The sequence below is a fragment of the Protopterus annectens genome, chromosome 13.part0, assembly GCF_019279795.1.
Source record: "Protopterus annectens isolate FY-2018-M chromosome 13.part0, PAN1.0, whole genome shotgun sequence".
NCBI lineage: Eukaryota > Metazoa > Chordata > Ceratodontiformes > Protopteridae > Protopterus > Protopterus annectens.
In genome coordinates this window covers 1,321,284,287-1,321,302,649 of record NC_056747.1, presented here as the reverse complement: position 1 = coordinate 1,321,302,649, position 18,363 = coordinate 1,321,284,287, and positions in this window count along the sequence as shown.

Below are 18,363 nucleotides of genomic sequence, written 5' to 3'. Positions count from 1 at the left end.
TATCAGACACCTATGTATGTGCTGTGTGCATCACCAGAACAGATAGCACACATGCATCTGGTTTAACAACTTGATGGAGTTCCACACCATCAGACAGTAATGTTTATGCCACAAAAAGAATATCTAGGTAAGGCCAATAAGCTGTGTGACATCTCACTGTGACAAAGGTGGTGCACTTCAGTTACACATCAGTAGGAGATGTGGTGGGAGGTACATGAAGAAGTGGACATTGTACTCAGTTACTTGTGTGACGAAGGCTGGGAACTATGGAGGTATTATGGCCTCTGATGTGGATGTCCTTCACATACTCAGTACTTGTGTAACATACAAGGGAGTGGCCAGCACTGTGACCACGTGCTGGTGGATATTTCACTTACCATCTACCCCAGGACACAGGTAACATACCTATTGGTCTGATTATAGGGTGTAACATTCACATTATACTTGGGTTGTGTGTTTGTTTTCCTGATGTAATAAATCTCCCCATGTTTTATTGTCTTTGCAGGTGTTGTCATAGCTGTGGCAGCAGTCTTTGATGTGTGTTGATACTGTCTGTATTATACTAATATCACAGTTGGAGTCAATGATTACCCACATTCTGTAGTCCTTCAGGTAGCTGTTTGGATACAGTATGTGCATGTCATCTATGATGTCCATCACTTAAATAATGGACAGGAAAGGGCCTAACAGGCAGCCCTGATATATAGACCTGACCACTAGACCTGAGATATAGGTCACTTCACACATGTCAACATAGTTAGATGCCACGTATGTGATACACTGGTCTATCCACTTGGCAATAAAGCTATTTATGGCCACATCTGACAAAGTTGATTGAATACCTCAGTGTGGATTTGTGTCAAATACCTTGGCCTGGTCAAGTTCAAAAGGATGATAGTGTTGTCATTATGTATGCCCTCGATGACCTCTTTGATGATATCTATCAGATGTAATAGACATGATGTAGCATTAAGAACTCACACAGGTCTGTTGCACACACCTGGAATATTACTAGTGTCCATTTAGAAAAGGTCCATGATGACATGTTGGTCTACCTCACAGTTGAGAAGAGTCAGAATGTGTCTATACATGCATGGATCAAGTGCAGTCCCCTTCAACTCAGACTGATGCATGTTGATGTACACCCATCTATGGGAAAATAGCCTGTGTGGAGGGTGTGTTGAAGTGTGTATTCAAATGTATTAGGAAGGTGTATGTGCTAAGTCACACTATAGGTGATCTGTGATGTTGTCACAGCCCATTGATTCTGTGTGATAGGCCTGGATGAAGGTAAGACAGTGCATAGTGCCTATCTTGATCTGGCCTAGGATTTTGACACAGTTTCCCATGCAAGTATCATTGAGAAACTCTCCCAGCTGGTGATTAACCCTTATATCACTAGATGAATAACCAATTGGCTCACCAGCAGAACACATACTGTGAAAGTTGGTGAATCAACCTGTAACAGTAGAGCTGTCACCACTGGCGAACCCCAGGGATATGTGCTTGGCCCTTCACTATTTGAAATCTATTTTCCAACAGTTCAGGCTAAAGCATATGGCCTTAACTTACCAATTTGCTGATTCTTGCATATTGGGTGCAATCATTGAGTCCACCAATAATGATAATACAGTACAGGAGGAGGTAACACAGACAAATGATTGGTGACAAAGGCACATGATCTACAAATAAATGCAGAAATGTGTCTTTATTCTCTTCTTCTGAAAAGTGGAATTTCATGCTAATTACAGCATTAACAACAGTTCTGCTACTGCTATGCTGAAACCCAGTGATACAAGTACTGGGAACAAACATAGATAGCAATATGAACTTCAACCACCAAGTATCCACACTGTTATTGAAAGCCTATGTTGTGCATATCATAAGTCACACCATCATATTTGGATCTTAGGACTGTATGAAAGCACTGTACTCAAAATCAGAACACTAATAGAGTATAATGCTCTCTTTTGCATGCACCTCACCAGAAAAATGCAGCAGCTGGACAGCCCACAGGTGTTTGTCACCAAGAAAACACAAGGCTTACAAACCATGCCATGATGTATGTGGATAGACTGAAACCATGTCACTGTAATCTGTATCATACAGGATGAGGTTACTTCTGCCTGGCCTCCAGGCCAGTGTTTGACCCTGTCCTGGTGGGAATAGTGCACATCCACAAATCAGCTAGAGCTGATAACATCATCAGTGTCTGTTGAGGAGAATATGGTAATAACAGTGTCCCACATGCTGGTGTAAAAAGCTACCTGTAATGTCAAGCAAGAGCACAAAACCCCCCAGTTGACTGTAGTGAGAGTAGAACCCCATACCTTTATAAGGTACACAGACTACAGAACTCTGTTTAAGGCAAGTGCCACAGCTCAAGTCTGATGTGGAGTGTCTCGGACAACACTTTCTAGCTGATGGCATTATAAGTGTCTGTTGAGTAGAAAATGGCACTAATAGTGCCCCACATGCTGGTGCAAAAGGCTCTCTGTAATGCCAAGCAAGGGCACAAACACACACAGTTGACTGCAGTGAAAATTGAACCCCTACCAATCTAAGTACATAGATTACAGACCTCTGTAGTTAAACCAAGTACCACAGCTCAAGTCTGATTTGGAGTGTTTCAGACAACACTTTATAGCTGATGACATCAGCAGTGTCTGTTGAGGAGAATATGGCAATAGCAGTGTCCCACATGCTGGTGTAAAAGACACTCTGTAATGTCAGGCAAGAGCACAAACAAAGCCCCAGTTAACTGAAGGGAGAATAGAAGCCCTACTTATCTAACACACAGACAAAAGAAATCAGTACTTTACTCAACTGCCATGGCACAAGTCTGATGTTTATGAGACAGCAGGTCAGCTTATAGCAGATGACATCAGCAGGGCATATTGAATAGAAGATGCTGGGGGGCTGCATATTTTCACAGCTTTATAGTTCATAGCAGGTTACTAGCCTAATGGCCCTAGGGCTTTTACAAATCTAGCCATGTAAAAACACAAGTACCCTTATTGAACATAGATGGTCATTGTTAGCAGTGTGATTTTGTGATCAGCACTGACTGGCCCTGTCCATGATGGACATAGGTGCCATCACAGTGGTGAATTTACAATCACCCATCCAATTGTCAAGGTTGCACTTGAATAGGATCATTGAGAAACATTGCTTTACATGCAGTGGTATCATATTACAGAAGAGTGTCAACTGCTGGGAGATATATCTCTGTCCCCAGCATGTCCTGTTTATGTCACAGGCTAGGTTGAGATTGCTGGAGCAAGTTATTCTTGTCCCATTTGATTTGCAGATGTCCTGCATTTCCAGTAGGGCAGAGTCTGAGATGGCTCTGTAGGCTGGGTATAGGTCACGTCTCAGGAGCCTGCATGATACTGTGATAGTGACAGGTCTTTCAGTCTTTCCATGTATCTCATGTTTTGGAGGCCTTGGATTCTCCTGGTCACAAACCTCTGTGTTTTCTCCAGTTGCTGCAGGTGTCTGGTGAGGTACAGACAGAAGGAAGCATTGTACTCAATTAGTGGTCTGATGAGGGTAGAGTACAGCAAAGCTATGACTTCCCTGGTCTTGGATTGATGGCCTTATTTATGAGGTGTGCAATGTAGAATATGTGTGTGTCACCACTATGGCACATAGTGATTGATGTGTAGATTGCTATCATGTGCTCCCAAATCTCACAACACTTTGAGTTTGAGTTTAGAGGAGTGCTATGTATATCATAACTAGCAGGGGTACTTCATTGACAAAGGGGACAATGAGGAAATTTTTGCTTTAAAGTTCAGTCTGTGAGTTTGGCACCAATTGCACCAATCACTTGTCTGTGTCAGCCCCTTCTGTAATATGCTAATGTTGTTGAGGTACTCTATATGACTGGATCCAGTTGACAGTCATCTGCAAACTTGGTAAGCCACAGGCCATCTACATTCACCTGGATTTCAGAGAAATAGCTTCCAAACAGTTGAGGACCCAGCACAGATCCCTGTCATTTTCCACTGCTAAGTGGTCTAGTGGTGGAGGTGCAGTCCTCAACTTTCACAGTGTACATTCTGTTGGTGACCCAGTTGGTTACCATCTAGTAATGTATGGGTTAATTCTCAGATGGGAGATTTTCTAAATGATACCTGAATGATGGATATTGGCAAAGGCCTTGGGTAACTCATCATATGTGATATGTCCTGTTATCCCTTATCCAGGTCTTTGGGGATAGTATCAAAGATGTCCACTAGGTATAATAAGCAAGATCTACCCTTGACAAAACCAAAATGGATCAGGTCAAGTGTGTTGAAGGTCACCTATGTCCCTGTGGATAACGTCCATGCTGATGCCTTCTCTACCCTTACAGATAAGGCTTTTTAGGCTTATGGGTCAATAGTTGCAGTTCTGCACGTGACCAGGTTGATGTGCATTGCATATCACACAACATTTGATATTAATTTCTGTAGTGTAGGTGACATATGTGTGGAAAAAGTATTGAGACACCAGGGTTGCAGTGCTTGACAGGGAGGCAACACATGGCTATATTGCAAATATGGGACATATTGTTAGATAGGGCCTTCAGTTTGTTATGGTTCCACATGTAATTTCATGTCACAGACAGAAAATGGACAGTAAACAACAGTAATACATAATAATATTTAAAAAAAACAAAAACACCAAATCCAAGGCTGAAACAACAAACAGCAAAGGGATAGCTTAACTCCACTTTAATTAATGCTTTCATCAGATGACTTCTTCAGAACCACATGACATTAAAAAATACATCACAATATATATCTACACTTTAATTAATAACAATTAATTACGCTGTTTTAACTTGTCTAAAAACTGTATAAAACAGAATATAATCCAAAAATATGTAATAGTTAAAACAGCATAACTGAATAATGAATTATTAATTAAAGTGTAGCTATATATTGTGATGTATTTTTTGCTGTCATGTGATTCTGAAGAAGTCATCTGACGAAAGCATTAATTAAAGTGGAGTTACGCTATCCCTTTGCTGTTTGTTGTTTCAGTCTTGGATTTGGTGTTTTTGTTTTTTTGGGTTTTGTTATACACCAAGTGGCACATTGTTGTTACAGTTTTAGTTTCTTGTGTTGCCATGGCTGAATCTCAAGCTGATCCCTTCATGGATTTGAGTCTATACAGCATTCCGAACACTCCGGATGTCTCCCTAACTCATTTGCTGCTGAAAACGCTGGGAGACATACAAAAATCATTACAGGTACTAATACAAGAATGTACCAAAGAACTTTCGAAAGAAGAGAAAAGAGAGACTGTGTGCATTGGGTCTGATGATGATGCCCAGACAGTGATTGAGGTCAGCACCTTTAAATCAGCTAACAAGGAATTTGAGACTAACCAAGTTCCAGGGTGGAGGGCTATGCTAATATCGTGGCTGTGCTAAAAGAATGTGCAGATCCATTCAACAACAGTAAAAGGTTAGTCAATCCTGCTGAGCAATCCTTTTACAAAAAACAGTGTGAACTTTTAGATAAATTGCTAAAAAGATACAAGAGCCTTGATATTGAGAATAAGTATTTCACAAAATGCATTGAACTGGGGATAATCCCCAAAGGTTTGCGGTTCTTCAAGTGCCCAAATGGGGTTCACATTACGGACCCATTTTTTAACACTCTACAACAGTTTTTTAATACTGCTGGCATTGAGTTTTTGAAACTCCTTCTTGAATGGAACTGCAACATTATGAAGGACATTAAAGGTGAAATTACTACTATCAAGTGTGCTATTGAAACCGAATTTCAATTCAAGTTTTGTGAAAAAGACGAGCATGCCATTCTACTGAATGACATTGAACAGCATGAAAGACTGTTGGTTGAATGGAAAAATAAAAAACTGAAAGCGACATAACTGCATACAATATGGGCACTGCCTATTCTACCTTTTTCAAACAAGAGAAAAGGAATTATGGTGCGGCCGCTAAGAAAACAATGTTTCAACCAGTCCACCTTAAACAAAACCAATGGAGAACTTCCTTTAATTCAGAGGAAGCTTTGCCTCGAGCGACTACAGGTTCGGCAGCATTGAATGATTGTGAAATTAGTAGTGTTTCTGAGTGTGAGGATGTTATTGGTGATGGCAATAATTTTCAAGGAAATACATTTAATGCAGCTACTAATAAAAGTGACATTTTAACTGGAGCAAAACAAAAAGCTTTTTTTAGGCTCCAAGAAGGAACAGAGAGCTTCCAAACAACAAAAGATGATGAGAAAGAAAGCCAGACTGATGTTGGAATCATCTACGGACAACGATTAAGTAGCAGCAAGTTGAATAATGACATTTTAAACTTATCTAGTTTTGAATTAAATGGTATGCATATCAAAGTATTGAAGTTGGGGCTAAATTTTATTCCCAGTAAATGGGCAAATGTCATTGATACCATTTTAGAGTTGAAAAAAATTACGAGAAAGTTAAACCTCAAGTATATTTTGAAAGATGTCAAGGAAAGTAATTGCATGTTTTTTAAACATTCCTGTTACAAACCTACACTAACACATACCATTCAAGTATTTGAAACTATTTGTGAAAAGGAACTGAGGGAGATGGTGAAGAGCAAAAATAAGAATTATTATAACAATTTAGATCTAGATATGAGACTGGCTATGAAAGATTTGATAGACAACAATGACATCAGAATAATGAAAAGTGACAAAGGAGGGTGTTAGTATTAATGAATCAAAGTGATTATATTTACAAAATGGAAGCCATGCTCAATAATGAATGTGAATATAAGAAAGTTGGTTTTAGTGACATAAGCAATAGTTTCAATTATGTTTCTAACCTTCTCTATGATAATTTGATATGTGGAAACTTAGATTCAGTTATGTACAATTTTTGTGATGTGGAACATCCGAAAGTGGTGGTTCTGTTTGGCATTCCTAAGACCCACAAAAGCCTAACAACCCCCCTTTTGGGCCAATCATCTCTGCTCCTAATTATGTTACTAATGGTATTTCCATGATGGTCGATGCAATGTTAAATCCACTTGCTGTCAAAATGAAATCTTTTTAAAAGATTCTTGGGATTTTTTGAACAGTATTAGAGAGATCAATAAAGCACAGGCTTTCGACCCAAATCAGCACATCATTTTCACCATCGATGTTGTTTCTTTGTACACATCTATACCTCATGATAAAGGCATTGATTGTGTTAGAGTGTATTTACATCAATATAGTGACATGCACAACACAGCAGTTAATTTTTACTGTGATGCCTTAGAAGTGCTACTTGAAAACAATTTCTTTGTTTTCAACAAAAAATATTATAAACAAATAAAGGGGGTGGCTATGGGTTCCCCAGTAGCCCCCGTCTTTGCCAATATAGTGATGGGGTGGTGGGAACACACTATTCTGGAACCTTTGAAATTTGAATTTAGCATTATATATTATAAGAGATTTATAGATTACTTGTTTTTTGTATTAAATGGGGGACATAAAGAAGTCAATTCGTTCTGTCATAAGTTAAATGAAGTTTCTGACTTCTTTAAGTTTGTTTGGGGAAACAAAGGAAGTTGTATTGATTGTCTGGATGTCACGTTAACATGGAATGAAGCAAGTAGAAAGTTTCAGAGTAAGAGTTTTCATAAAAAAACCTTTAAGAATAACTATGTGCATGCAACCAGTCAACATCCTATTTTTATGAGAAACGACATACCTAAAGGGCAGTTCATTAGAGCGAGTAAGATGACTAGTGATGGCCTACAATTGGCAGATGAATTTGAATACATCATACAGTTATTTTTAGATAGGGGATATCAAGAAGTTTTTTTGAGAGAATTAGCAAAAAGTATTTTGGACCAACAGAAGACTAGATATTCCCCCATTTTGATTAAGGGCTTAATGCCTAATGTAAAAAAGTCATGCAACAAAGATGATTCCTTGTGTTTTACTATGAGCATGAATGTGGACAATATGAGTATACGCAATATAATAGAACGCAATTGGAAAATTATTGAAGGTAATTATGATTTATCAGTAGCCATAGAGGGTAAACCCAGGTTTATATACAGGAATGATTATAATTTCAAAGGGTTATTTGAAAAAGGCAGGGACAAAAACAAAAATGTCATCAGTTCATCCACTAGTCACAAACCTAGGGGTATGTATAGGTGTTTTGACTGTACTATGTGCAGGTACATCTTAGAGGGACCGTACATTCAGTTACCCCACACCCCTTACACTATAGGAGTTACAGGCAATTTTTGTTTAAAACAAAAGGGGTGGTTTATATCGCAGTATGTGACAAATGTCAAGCTTTCTATGTTGGAATGACTACCAGGAGTTTGAATTTAAGGATGAGAGAACACATATATAACATAAAAAAAAAGACAAAAACCAACCACTTTGCAAACATAGTTCTGAGTGTTTAGGTTTCAAAACGTTTTTGTTTTCCATCTTAGAACAATGCACTAAAGACATCCGGGGAAGGAATTTTAAAAATGATTTGGAGCAAAGGGAAACTAAATGGCAGCTCAAGCTGCAGGCAGATCAGAGGCCGGGCTTGAATGATGCCATTAATATTAAGTGTTTTTTAAAAGATCGTAAATTACAAATTAGAAAATGATAGCGATTTCATGAGCCTGGTCATCATTTTTACACATATATGTATATATTACATATTTTTGGATTATATTCTGTTTTATACAGTTTTTAGACAAGTTAAAACAGCGTAATTGAATAATTAATTGTTATTAATTAAAGTGTAGATATATATTGTGATGTATTTTTTACTGTTATGTGGTTCTGAAGAAGTCATCTGATGAAAGCGTTAATTAAAGTGGAGTCACGCTATCCCTTTGCTGTTTGTTCTTTCAGTCTTGGATTTGGTGTTTTTGTTTTTTTTGTTTTTTTATACACCAAGTGGCATGTTGTTGTTACATAATAATATTTACTTTTCCACAGTGTGGCAAGAAGTGAGTTTGCGTGACAGATGGCAAAGTGTTTGCACATGTGAGATATACATTTTCAATACTTTAAATGTTTGCACATAGTTAAGCAGCGTGCAATTGCGAGCAACATTGCGAAAAGTCTGAGACTTGGTATTGAGTCTATGGAACACACCTGCTGCTTAACTGACTCTATTGCAACAGGTGTAAATGTAGTAACACATTTCAATTTGAGCCCAGAAGGCACTAGGTTCAAATCCAGATGTATCTGATGCTTTTAAAGACTTTTACATAAACATTGATCATGCAGTGACATAAATTCTTTATAGTACATGTGCTGCTGTGTGTTGGCATAGTGCAGTGGGGTCAAGTAGCATTGTGTGGAGGTAACCACAGCATTGGGCCGCCACTCACCATTGCTGCACATCTACACAAACATAGAGCCAAAAAGTGAAAGGATCCATTGGTTTTTTGGCTACTTATGTGTATTGAGTGTGATTCTATTTTTTGACCAGATTAAAGGTGTTAAAATGGGGAAGATAGGAAATTGGTGAAATGGGGAGCAAGCAGGGGGATGAATAAAGGGAAAGCACTACAAGAATGTGTAGAAGAGAGGTGGGACAGAATAATAGCTATCCATTTCTTTAACGGTGTAAACTGAAAATATGTGCAGAATATTAACTGCATTTGGACCATCACCTCCACAAAGAGGGGTGACAAGAACACAGTCATGTTTTATAGCCAATTGGGCCTAATCAAGTATGTCAAGAAGAAAAGTGTGTGAAATGGAGAGCTATGTATGGGGTGTTTTTTTTTTTTTGTGTGACAGGTGCCCATGTTTTTTTTTAAATTCCGTAAGAGAGGATGACTGGGTAAGGGATGTAGGTATGCCTGAGTCAGGTAGCAAATATAAATAGACAAGACAAGAGACAGGGGAGGTGATGGGCACAAAAAGGTTGGGGACACCATGATTGGGGTGATGGAGGGGACAATGCAGTCTCACGGACATCAAGCTTAAAGTCACTGAGAATCGAGTCCTCACCCACTGGACTGTTATCACTGTCCCCTTACTCAGCTGATGGCTGGAGTGCTTGATGTCTCCTCCTCTTACTATGGACCATGAGGAAGAGCAGCCTCTCCATCCAGCTTAAGCATATACCAGTGGTGCGGTGCATGACCTTATGCACCATCACTGGCAACTCACTGCAGGTGATGAAATCACCATGTCTGCCACTGCTCCCAGAGTATACCACTGCAGCAGCTTCTGGGGCAGTAGAACCTGAGGGCATAGGCACTGCAGTGGCAACAGAGGCAGTGCTGCCATGCTGGATCCCAGACATACTGGGCATCGGTGCTGGAGCTGCTGGAGTGGGGGCAGTCTGATCCACTGGGGCTGGCCTACCTCACTGTGCTGTGTAGAATTTAGTGATGTGGTACACATGAGTGACATGGAGACATTTTGATGACACATAATAGAAAATAAAAAAAGAGAGATAAGGGCTGGGGTGAGAGAAAAAACAAACAAATAAAATTAGCACCATATGTGACATAAAAAGCATTAATACAATTATGAAACTGTTTTATCTGATGTATTGCATTTAAGTATGTGTCCTAACAAATACACACTATATTACAGATTCCTAAAAGTAATCCTTGAAATGTGCATATATTGCACATATGCATGTTCCAGTTATACAGATTACAGTTTACAGCAGGGCATTTGTGCCACTGGTATAGAGTTTTTAATTTAATGTAATTATTATTTAAGAAATAACAATATTGTATAGTTATGAATTGTGGTATTTGAACCCACCACCTCTGACTACAGTCTAATATTGGACTCCTGCAATTGGTTTGTGCTACAGACTAAAATGTATACTTACTTTTACAGTTGGGATATGCATGCTGAATTTAATGCAACTCTATAAAATACCAAAGAAGCTATCTTAATGCCACAAAAACACTTTGCTTCTGTTGCATACATGCCACTTTCTTCTGTCAGTCTCTCTAGTCGAGCAACATGAGCTTGCTGATTGAACTCATGCTCAGTGGCAGCTGGGGAAAGAACAAAAAAGAACAGGAGAGCATTATGAATACCGTTATTACCTCTATTTAGCTTTCAAAGTCTTACAAATACTCTCTTAATGTCATACTAACACAGGTGTGTGATGTCCACAGTCTCAAATTCCACCGACCAATGGTTGAGAGTATCCCTTTTTCTCCTGTGTAGGTCATTAAAATAATTCCTACATTGTTCTCTAGTGTGTGAGATACCAGTGGCACTGGAAACAACCTGGGCCAAACTATTCCACACCTCAGACTTGCACTGGGAGCCAGAATAGTCTCCCTGCAGAAGCCTTTGGCTGTGGTGCTTTACCAGGATTCCAGTAAATATCCTGGACTCCTGGACACCCCAACTCTGTGCCTTAAACGTGACACCTTCTCCTCTAATATCAGGCATGTCTACCAACAAAACTTGAGCAATGGAAACTGATGCTTTAACATCAATTCCAGTTACCACATTTACTGGTAATGTACAAACCTGAGCAATGATGCCAGCTACATTTGTACGATATTAAGCAGAGACCAGAAGTGCCAAGCAGGGAGGAATTGAAATTGGAAGGTCACTCTGACACTTGGCCTTAGTTTGAGGGGTGTCTACTGATGTAGTTTGGAAATATATATTGGAAATTGGAAGGTAACTGTTAGGTGAGTTAGGTTTGTAGACATGCATAAATGGCATAAATGTAATGACCTGATACAACTGTTTTTACCTTTATAGACTGAGAAACTTGATTTTTACGCTGTGGGAGTCAAACCTAGGCAAAAGGGACAAAACTATTTTCTTCCACAGTGTTGATCTATCATCTTTGCCACAGAAGAAGTTCTGCTCAGACATAGTCAGAAATCATACAGAAATACAGGTGACAATATGAGCTGTTACACAGGTGTGTGTGTGTGTGTGTGTGTGTGTGTGTGTGTGTGTGTGTGTGTGTGTGTGTGACATGACAAGGTTATTGGATATAGATCCAGTTTCATGTGTGTTATAAGCAAATGTGAAGCCCATGCAAGTCCAGATAGTAGAATTATACTTACAAAAATATAGTATACAGTATACTCTCAGCCATGCATCTTAAAACACAATAATGGTGTCTCAGCCCTCATATATATAATTCATATCATCTCCAATATCTAAAGTGTTACATGTGAGAGTGAATATAATGGGAAGTGGAACAACAATAAAAGTGTATTGAATACCTAGGAGGATGTATATGGCAGACCTATACTTGCACCTGTTGCCACAGGAATGTTGAAAAAACACTTGCTTATTTTTCAGTTCATTGCTATAAACTACACCATCACAACAGTAACAAAAAAAGGTTGCACACCCTGTACTACAATGAAGGCCGATCTGTACTCCAGCCCTTCACTTACACCTGCTGCCACAGGACTAGTTACATGGCGTTCCCTAATTTACTAATAATTCTTAAAGTCTCTGTTGCTTAGTGTGTTTTCATGGTGCAAAACAGAATTAATTGAATGTATCTGGTTTCAAAAATTGGCTGCCTGAGTCTTGTCTGCATGTATTCTGTCTGATTCCTGAGTGGGCAGTTGTCCAGATTGCACACTGCAGCTCTTTGAGCAAACAAGATAAGCACAGCAAACCTGACATTTATTTTCCTACTTTTTCTGTGATTGCACTAAGTGACGCATCACACAAACAACACTACCCCCCAAAAAAGAAACAAAGGACAAGTAGTTGAAATGAGGAAAAACAATCTATGACACACACACTAGAACATGTTGGTACACATGGGACATTTCTACATAGGTATGGATTTGAGCTCTTACTCCAATGAACCTTCAGAACACAGGAAGGGTGCTTTTCCTTCTTTGCCACATAAACAGCTTAGCAACAAGGAACTGAAATTTTTCTGCATACAACCAACTGCAACATCATCTACAGTAATATGAAACCATACAACTGTTATTTGTACATTTATTAATTTTTGGATGTATTGCACTAAGTGATCACTCAAGCAGTTATGCTATTGCTTACAAACATACAGCTCTGTCTTACCTTTCTGTGTTTCTTGGTCATTCTTCTCTTATCTAATTAGTAATCTGAGATATGTAGTCTGTAAGAAATCCATTCTATATCATTGACCTTAAAATGTGTGAGGATATTAAATGACAATAATATCATATGCAGTTGCCAACAAATGAAGGGGAGGTTGGATGTTAATGAACAGTACCTGTGAATTGTGTGCTGCTTACTTACATTTCCAACCTTACATCTAACACTTAGTAAGTCTAACCTGACACACCCATTGGATGTAGGGCAGCCTGCAGTGTTCTTGTGTCTTTCTTCTCCCAACCAGTAATCATTCACAGTTGCAATCCATTAAAACAAACACTGAGGGAGTGCCTGCACTATGTTTATATCTGTTATACAGAGCCAAGTATTTTGGGATTCAGCAATTCTAATGAGTTCACACACGATTTGCATCTTCACCATGCTAACAGCCCTGAATCTACACCATAAAAAGACAATCATGTAGCTAAGAAAACTGAAGGTGAGGAGACTTGTTTATGTGGAGAACACAGAAAAGAGGTTATTACTTTGGGATATATCTGCACAGAGGATTATTTAATTTAAGAAGGTATACTTGCATTTTGTCAGCTACATACTGCATATGCTGGAATGTAATTAAGAAAAGCTGAAGCAAAGGCTTTTACACTTTTATCTTTATGTATTAGTTAGAACTGTACTGATGCCATGGGCATGTTTGTCAAGGCATTTCACAGGTATACATGATTGGCAATACCTTAAAATGGAATGTTCTATGTTAACTCTATAGACATGTTTCAGGAACAGTTCATTTGATAGCACTTTTAGCATTTCAATGATGGTTTGTTAGCAATATGTGTCATTTGCCTGTTGTTTTTTTTTTGGGGGGGTGGGCAAAACTGTGTATCTGTTATGGCATGAACAGGGATATGTTGCGATTGTTACTCTCTTTTTTTCTTTGCAATCCATTCTGTTGTTCATATTTCAAATCTCTAGATGATTTTATTTTCTCCGGTGAGTGATACTGAAATGCTACCTTTTCTGGTTTATCTGGGAAGAGTTATTTTGTAGTTATGTGATACTTATGTGTATTATCATTCTGTTGTCTTTTAGGGCATCTATGACTATGCCACCCAAGTATCTCAATCCTCAAAGACCACCTTTCACTGATGCTGAAAATCAGGTTATTGTTCACACTTTTATTCAACATGGTACCTTCCTGCTTGAAAGAAGATGGTGAGATATTTCATGCTGAATACAGATTTGGTGGCAGATTGTCAACAATGTTAAACACTCTGGGTGGCCATGGCAGGACATATGAGCGGGTGTACCACAGGGCCACCAACATGAACTTGTCTTCATGGAGGAGAGCAGCTGCAGTGGGCCATGATTGGATGGGTACTGGGGGTGCTCTGCTACAGAGCCACCATTAACACCAAAGAAAGGGATCCTTTCCACTGTCAGGGATCCAGACAGCTCACAGGAAAGTGCAGAATAGCACATCCTTGACATTGTTGCTGCTGTTTCAAGAATATCAAGCATGTCCTAGGAAGAGCTTTCAGTTAGGCTTTTGTATCTCAGTTGTTGAATACTGTTGTATAGTAAAACAATTTAAATCAATATGTTACTTCTGTTTCACAAGAAATTGTTTTTTGGGGGGATTGAAGATTGCTACAGTTAACACGTTCTGATTGATTAGCTTAGGTTGAAGTTGTCATCCAAGTTCTTGTTAAAAGTATAGTTAATGGACATATAAAGGGGTAAGAGCATTACTCCCTATGTTACTGATAATTGTAATGATGTTGTCCTTACCTTTTGCTTAACTTCTTCCGGCACCATCTGACATGCAGAGGATATCCTCCTCTGTAGATGGTAAGCCAAACATTTTTATGTCTGTACTGATGAGCAATTCAAAGAAATAATTTAGTGTGTGATGATGTCAGGGCTGTTCTGTGTATTGCTATACTATCTAATAGTGGCAGCACTGTTATTTTGTTAGCATATATTGAAGTATAGTAGTTTAGGTATTAATTTTTCCTTTGTTTGTATAACCACAGGTGATCCTGACAGAGGAAGTGTGGAACTCCTACCATCTGATGTGAGAGTATCAGCAAACTCTGATGTTGATGGTGGCCAAACAGAGGCACATTTGGGGGGTGGAGAGGTTGGATGTCAGCTCTGAGGTTGACATACAGTCATCCCCTGTAATTCCATCGGACACAGTAGGGCTATGCCTACACATTCCTGTGAGCCCACAGATATTGGACAGGTGGAGGGCAAGACAATTGATCAGGGAAGTATGATTACTGCGGCTTAACTGCCTGTTGACTTTGGCCATAGCCAAGGTGTGGGTGAGGTGCCACACACAAGGGGTTAGGGGTGCTTGGAAGAAGCCTGCTGTCCATCCTCCACCTGATCCAGGTGTCTCTTCCAATGCCACGCAACATATGTTTAGGGGCATCATGGAGGCACAGACATGCTCCATAGGTGCTCCAGAGAAATGCGTAGAGTTGTAGATGTGGCACAGGATGACATGCATGACTGCTTCCACTGTGTTGCCGATTCATTGGATTGAATGAATGACACCTTGAAACAAGCAGTGTCCATGATAGAATGTCTGCTGGGTGGGGCATGGCATCTTCATGGGCGCAAGTCAGCCATATTATCTGCTCTTAGCCAATGTGGCCATGCTCAATCATGCCCCTTAGTGGCAGCACTTCCACTGCTTCATCAGTGGGTGAGCTGTTCACACCCAGGGCAGTCCATAGGGTCATGGTCCTGGGCATCCTCATGATGGGAGCTTGTCCAGCAGACATCAGTCATGTTCATGTAGCATCAGTGCAAATTACCGTGGGTGTGGATATGCCTGTACAACTCCTGGTAGAGCCAGTTCTCTTGGCCGGAAATGACAATGATGAACTACCACCTCTACTATGCACAGTGCACACCTGTCTGATATACCAAGATGAAGAGCTAACACAGCGCTTGACTGTGTTTATGCAGACACTCACACACTAGTTTCAACTGGAAGACTCTTACAGACACAGACATAACAGTTACATGGTTCAGCCATGCAGCTTAAAACTCATTTTGACTCACTGCCCATTTGTCGGTTTATCCAAATGTCTTCCTGCTTCTCTTTCTTATTCACACACACTCACCAAACTTTTGCCTTTTGTGTCAGTGTAGGCTTCCAGCATCCCCCCCACAACACCCTGTGAAAGTGATAATAAATGTGCCATATCCCTGTTTTTGGATTCAGAGATACAGAAGCTTTGTGTCTGACATTAGGGTGCATAGCTGACATAGTGCTTAGTATATCTGTATTTGATTTGTGATGTTGTACTGGTAATTGTACCTTTGACTTATACTGGTCTTAGAAAGTTAGACAGTTGATAGCATCAACATTCTCCAATGTTATTGTGAGTGACCTTGTGGGGGTTGTGAAGTTTGAAACTGAAAAGTGTTTCATTACTTTCTAACCTCTCTCTTTAATGATTTTCCAGTACAAAAATATGGTGCTAAACTGAGGGTGTGCAGTGACCATCACTACTTTTGAGAGGTATGACTGCGAATCTTTGATGCTTGAGACCTACTACTTAATAATGGACACATATAAGTCAAGTAAATCTCTGCTGTCACATGTTAAGATCATTTCTGTACAAGTCACCCACCTTTTACTTGCTTATACTACCAAGTAAAAACATGCAAGGATATGCCACTCATTCATATTATTACACAATATACTCCAGGTTCAACACTTACCCTGTAAATCCAGCAGTTGCAACAATTTTATTTCGGGGCTGACTGTCTAATGCAAGCAGTACACAGCTAATACATGGGGAGGTGAAGGCTGTGAAAGTTGTCTGCCATCAGTTTTACTATAGGCATGTGCATAGGAGGAAGGTTTTAGGCATCTTAGCCAATGTGAGGGCATATTGAGTATGCCTACATTAGCCTACACCCACTGCAGCTGGTGCTTCCCCCTCTGACTCCTCACCTGCACGTGGCTGTGGTGACCTTGGCATTGGTGGAGGGATGTGTGTTCCTTCCCCTTGTTGATCCTGCTGAAGCTGTTTTCTCAGGATGATGTTGTGTAGCATGGTAAATACTATGAATATTTCAGTACATGTCCATAGATTGTACTGCAGAGCTCCCCCAGATGTGTTTAGGAACTGGAACAGTGACTTCAGCAGCAAAAACACCTGCTCTGTGATATTTCTGGTTTGAGCGTGTGCCTCATTATGGCATTCTTCAGTGGGTTTGTGTGCATTTCTGATGGGTATCATCAGCCATGGTTCCAGTGCATAACTGCTTCCCCCAGTAAATGAACCTGTGAAATATCCCCCCTAGCAAACATCTGGTACAGTTGGGAGGTGTGCCAGATTTGTGAGTCATTGTAACTGCCAGAGTTGTCAGCACACACATTCAAGATGATTCCCTTGGCATCACACATGACTTGGCAGCTAATAGTGTGCAAGCTTTTTCTATTTATGTAGAGCCTTCCCTGTTGCCTGGATGGTACCTTAATTTCTATATGTGTACACTCTATGGCACCCAGTTCTTTAAAGTAGTGTGCTACAGGGTAGAACTCCTGCATATTTCTGGCCCTATCCTCAGGTGTACAGGGAAAGTATATATGGTCACTGGCATGTTGCAACACAGTATTCAAGAACTGATGTAATATCATGGATGCTGATGCCTGTGACACCCCCAGCATGTCGCTGTTGGTCTCTGAAAGGTACCTCTAGCGAAGATTTTAAGTGATACACATACCTTTGTCTCCGCGGGGATGGGTTTCCCTTGTTTTGCCCTGGCTCTGAGCTGAGGATGACAGAGGTAGTAAAGTTCCTGTAGTGTGTCTCTATCCACTCTGTAGCACTCTACAATTTCCACACCATGTAGATTGTGATAAGTTACCCGGGGTCTGAAAAATCTTCTCCTTCTTGGCCTTGCTCTATTAGCAGCAGCAGTAGCATAGACTTCAGCCTGTTGCACATACACATGAACTAAAGCAACAGCAGCCCCTAACATTGTTCCTGTCTAGATGCCTTTCAGTGGCTGTATTCCAATAGGTTTTGGCACTTACAGGGAAAACTAGTACTGAGTCTACATGGTTGCTTTATAGCTTGTGGAATAGCTCCACCATCTTGTATTGGCTGATTAGCATACGCTTCAGCTGCTTATGCTGTAATTTGCATGCCATGGGGTTTCACAGCTATATACACCATGTAGAGCTGCTGACTGAATACAAAATGGCACACTACCATGTGTGCACTGCAATACACACACAATGTAATTGGACCATGTAGGCTTTATTGAATCTGGCTGTACGTGTGTTAAAAAGTAACCAGATAAAAACCTTTAG